The sequence below is a fragment of the Suncus etruscus genome, chromosome 19, assembly GCF_024139225.1.
Source record: "Suncus etruscus isolate mSunEtr1 chromosome 19, mSunEtr1.pri.cur, whole genome shotgun sequence".
Classification (NCBI taxonomy): Eukaryota; Metazoa; Chordata; class Mammalia; order Eulipotyphla; family Soricidae; genus Suncus; species Suncus etruscus.
The window spans coordinates 39,933,027-39,938,672 of record NC_064866.1 but is presented as its reverse complement, the minus strand read 5'-3'; the positions used below and the strand labels follow the sequence as shown (position 1 = coordinate 39,938,672).

Here is a 5,646-nt window from a genome sequence, read left to right as displayed (position 1 = left end):
TATTGTGATCGAAGTGTATTACAGTCTTTCACAGAATTATTTACGGTACATAGTGACAATGAATGAAGGGAATTCCCACCACCAGTATTGTCCTCCCTCCACCCCTGTTCCCAGTATGTATCCCATATCTCCCTCCTTTTACCCCTCAGAATACTAGCGTAACTGGTCTCCACTTTACAGCTTGTTGAAGTTTGGGTATCTATTCAGTTGTCATTGACTTTGGGTTTGGTGTTCAAGTCTGATCCTTTTTTATTTTCACTATATGTTTATATGACTGTTCCTGGTATCATCATTTTCCCCCTTCAATTCATGAGGCTGAATGATTCAAGTTATGTGATTCTATTGGAGATAAAAGGGATAAGGAACAGAGAGGACAAAATGCCAAAAAAAAAAAAAAAAAAGAAAAAGGCACCCAGAACAAAAAAACTCACCAAATAATATCTACACGAGTGAAAAAGAAAGAAAAATGTGGAAGAAAAAAGAGAAGAAAAATAATATTAAAAACAGACAAAACAGACAAAACAAAGTAAGAAAAAGGAGTGCTGGAGTGGCAGGGTTTGGTGTTACCCCCACTTTTTTTTTTTTTTGCATAGGCACAGTAAGTATTGGGGAATAAAGGGAATTCCTATGGCCTAAGAGATTCAGGGTTTCTCCCCTCTTGAAGCATACTTTCATAGGAACAACCACTGGCTCCATATATCCTCATTACCAAATCCCAAGGTTTTTTTGTTTGTTTGTTTGTTTGTTTCTGTGGTGCCAGGAAACTTTCCGCTCAGTTGTGGATGAGAAAATCAGGCCACTATCGCTAGCAATCTTGGTAATTGTGCAGGTCATAGGACAAGGTCTAGGATAGAGTCTTTACGGTTCTAGAAGTTCTGTTTCATTTTTGTTGTTGTGTTCAGTCTTCTATATCTTGTGTTCCTTGTTGCTCAGTCTCTAGGGTATTATGGTTCCATAGGTTCTGCTCAGTCTCTGTTGTCAAAATTGGGCCTCTAGACTAGGAAATCTTGATTTTTGTAAGAGTCCTGGGCTACAGTCTAGGGTAGGGTTTTCCTTATTGCTCCCAAGATAAGCTTTGCCCAGTCACGGTTGTCAAAGTCAGTTTTCTGTAGTTAGTGCTCTCATTTTTCACAGTTCAAAGATGATTCATCTTCTGATTTCTGCTTAGTGTTAGGTGATGTGAAAGGACAACCTTAGTGACCATATATTTTAAGTTATATATTCTCTTATTTTATTTTCAGGATGACAGGATTATTTTATTGTCAGGATTCTTGCCTTATGTTTTATACTCAAGACATTAATATTCACATTGAAGAAAATTTAAAATAAATAACTTTTCTGATTGTCTCTTAAAATATAATGAATTTCAGTACTTAACTTTTATCAGTCATCTTCTACATGCAATTATTATTTGTATTATTATTTTATATATTGGTCACAAAACATATCTCATTTCATATGGAAATTGTTGCATTGAACTTTTCTTTCTTCCTAGGTATGCATAGCATTCATGTTAACCCTTAGTGCTTCCCTCTAATTCAGTTTCCTTTTCTTTTAAATCTCTTTTTGTTTGTTTTTGAGCTACATACATCAGTACTCAGGGAAGTCTTGACTCTTGGCTCTGTGCTCAGGGAACATTTTGGTTTTTTCTGTGTTTTTCTTTTAATAATATCTTTATTTAAACACCGTAATTACAAATGTGGCTGTAGTTGGGTTTCAGTCACAAAAAGAACAACCCCCTTTCACTAGTGCAACATTCCCACCACCAATGCCCCCCATCTCTCTACTCACACACCCCCTGCTTGTATACAAAACAGGTATTTTACTTCTCTCACTCATTAACATTGTCTTGGTAGTTACTAGTGTATTATTTCTCTAAGTGCACTTACCTTCCTTGAGGTGAGCTTCATATCATGAGCAAGTCCTTTCAGCCCTCATCTCTGGGCATTATTAAAATAATGTCATTTATTTTTCTTAAAACCTATAGATAAAGTTAGACTATTCTGTATCGTTCTCTCTTCCTCTGACTTATTTCACTCAACATAATAGTTTCCATGTTCATCTATGTATAGGAAAATTTCATGAGTTCATTTCTCCTGACAGTTGCATAATATATCATGGTATATATGTACCAAGTTTCTTTAGCCACTCATCTGTTGAAGGGCACCTTGGCTGTTTCCAGAGACTGGCTATTGTAAATAGTTCTGAGATGAATATAGGTGTGAGGAGGGGATTTTTGTATTGCACTATTTTGTTCAAAGGATATATCCCTAGGAGTGGTATAGCTGGATCATATGAAAGCTCAATTTTCAGGGTTTTATGTATCTTCATATTGTTTTCCATAAATGCTGAACTAGACAGCATTTCCACCAGCAGTGAATGGAAAGTTTCTTTCTCCCCACATTCTCACCAGCACTTATTGTTCTTGTTTTTTGTGATGTGTGCCGGTCTGTGTGGCGAGGGATGGTACCTCATCATTGTTTTGATTTGCATCTCACTGATGATTAGTGATGTGGAGCATTTTTTCATGTGCCTTTTGGCCATTTGTATTCCTTCTTTGAGAAATTGTCTGTTCATTTCTTCTCCCCACTTTATGATGGGGTTAGATGTATTTTTCTTGTTCAGTTCTGTCAGTAACTTGTATATCTTAGATATTATCCCTTTGTCTGATGAGTATTGGGTGAATAGTTTCTCTCTGTGGGTGACTTTTGTATCCTAGGCACTATTTTCTTTGAGGTGCAGAAGGTTTTCAACTTAATAGGGTCCTGTCTGTTTATCTCTGCTTCGACTTGATTTGAGAGTATTGTTTCCGCCTTGAAGATACCTTTAGCCGTATGTTGTTCAATATACCTTATGGTTTCAGGTCTGATATCCAGGTCCTTAATTTAGAGAACATTTTGGGTGGGGCTCTGTTTCCATAAGCAGCATGCCAACTAAACCCAGCTTAGTCACATATAAGAGAAGTGCTTTATCCCTGTTCTATCTCTCTGGATGATTGAAAGCTATTATATTAGTATAAATTCATTAATTGACTTTCTGTTCAGGAAAGATACATATTGATTACAATTCCACATGCTAGATAAGATGTGCTGTTTCCAAAAATAAGCCTTCACATATGTCAAATTTGGGACTCTTTGTTACCAAGGCCCTATCTGCAATGCTGAGGGGAGAACAAGTTTTCAAAGTTCAAAGAGATTGCACATTCCCAGTTACTAAATTTGTCATGAACTCCCTTGTACTCTAGTTTTCTCATCTGCAAAATTAGGACACTAGTATTATCTGCTTCTAAAAGTATTTTGGGGAAATTACATATTATATGTACAAGGCAGTTAGAAGAGTTCCTAGTACAAAAACAACCAAAATTATTTTAAAGAATTTGGGCTAGATAACTATTTAATAAAACTAAGCAGACATACTGATTACTATAAAGCCTCTGAAACTTGATTTTTGGCAGTTCAACTGTTTCTTGTTTGTTTGTTCATTCAAATGGGATGTCATACCTAGCTGTGTTTAGATCTTAAGAAACCTTGCTCAGCTACATGAAGAGTAAACACAGTACCTCCTAAACTATCTCTTGATCCCCAACATGGCCTTTTGGCTTATTAATGCCATTGTTTTCCACAATGTTTTCAGAGTATCTTATGTACAGAACAGAATCAAGTTCTGTGCTGCTAAGCCCATTCTCTTCAGGATAGGCTGCCTTGACTTCAAGGTGGAAGTCTTGTCTTTGAGGAGTTTCTGAGAGCATTCATTACCCTCAATAAGGTGGTAATTTTTATGAAGTTTTGAAGGAATCTCCATCATTGACTTTTTTCTATAATGTACCTATAAACATGAAATAGAAATCTTTTGCCTTGGTTACAGATCCTTGGGGAAGAAACACTTTCACCCATACTTCTGTCCTTTTTTTTATGTCAGAAGGGTCATGTGCTGATGTTGTAACAAGGTTAAAGAGAAGCACATATCACATGGGTGTGTGAAAAGCCAATCATCCTGCTTATGAACCAGAGAAGGATCACTTCTGTCCTTTTATTCATTTCCATTACTGACTTTCAAGAAAAGCAGTGTTTCGATTCAGAACTAGGACTTTTTATCAGACTATGTTTTACACTAGTTACTAAGTTATTTAAATGCCAAAGATTTTTAAGAATCATAACCTGTTTCTTTTGTTCCCAAGGTTCAGTAGTTACTGGATTAAATGTTTATTGAATAAATATAGGACTGAGGTGTAAAGGTGTCCTATAAGATTAGAAGGGTTGAGCAAATGCCAGTTACACATAACATCACGAAACATTAGACATATATTGTGGGTGAATGCTTTACCTCCCATATCAGTCCTGTGGTTTCTTATTAATGTTTCCTGGTTAAAGAGTTATTGAGCTAAAGTTTATATAAACGTAAACCATGAAAACTAAAATAAAGATCAAAAAATTAAGAAAAAGAAAATACAGCATCCAAGTTCTAAAAACCAGATCGCAACAGAAGGAATAACAACAAAGAACCCCAATGACTGCAAATTGCCCCAAATAAAAGCCAAAAATCAAGAAGGATGAACACCCCTCAAAATGGAAAAAGAAAACAAGGTGACTCATTACCTTGAAAATATAGAAATTTGAAAAACTAATGAAACAATTTATTCATAGAGGAACTAAAATGAGAATAATAGCCAGGATCATGGCCAACCTGTTAGATCCTCAGGAATACATATGTTCCCTCAAAAACAATCAGGAGTAATCCCTGAGCACAAAGCAAGGAAGAAGTCCTGAGCACCAGTGAGTGTGGTCTAAAGAGAGTGAAAAAAATTATTTCACTTAAATAAAATGAAAATTGTATATTAACCCGTGATACCATATTGGGTATTCACTTGAAAAATATTAAAATGCTGTATTTTTGGCACCCCTACTTAATGACATACATGAATTTAAGTCCTTTGGGACAAAATGGATAGATTTGGAACTGATCATTATGCTAAATAAATAAAACAGTAAAAACTGTGGCTCCAAAAAGAAAGAGGATGTGGGAAGAATTTCAAAAAAGAGCTTATTTTTGTGGAATAATTTTCTAAACCTTTCTTGGTATGATTTGTAAGAATATTTACATACAGAAGTATGATATTAAAATTTCATATCATACAAATTAGATTAAAAAGTAATATGCCTAGCAGCCACAACCCACAACCACTCCCTTGTAACTAAGCAAGCTTCACAACTAATCTTTGAAGAGATGCCAAGACAAGCTCATGAAAGTCACAATTCATAGGTACATCAATCTTTGGACTTGGCCTAAGGCCCTTTGGGGGTGGCGGGCTGAGAATTACCCCAGTTCCACAGGTTCTGGAATACCTGGAACATGTGGTTGCCTATGAGGCTGACTGTACAATACCTCTCAGTTCCACAATATTTAACAGCCCAGAGGAGCATAACTACTCAGATGGAAAAGCAGCATTAAAGTTCACTAAGCTTAGTAAGTGAAACCTATAATAACAAAGTCTCAACTAACAACGAACAACTCCTTAAATCATCAATTAATGACTTCAATAATACTATTATGAAATATCATAATTTTTACAACTTTTCTTTCATTGAACTATTTCTTAATAATTTCATTTACTATTTTTTGTAATGAACAATATAAAATACAGGATGT

At 35.5% G+C, this 5,646-nt stretch overlaps 1 non-coding gene across 1 annotated transcript; it reads right to left on the bottom strand.

Annotated features, from left to right (window-relative positions):
• Window positions 1-3,912: 3,912 nt before the first annotated feature.
• LOC125997833 (small nucleolar RNA U13) lies at window positions 3,913-4,016 on the bottom strand. Its single transcript, XR_007491840.1, has one exon. It is a non-coding gene; the product is annotated as a small nucleolar RNA U13 (small nucleolar RNA).
• Between the last annotated feature and the right edge of the window lie 1,630 nt (window positions 4,017-5,646).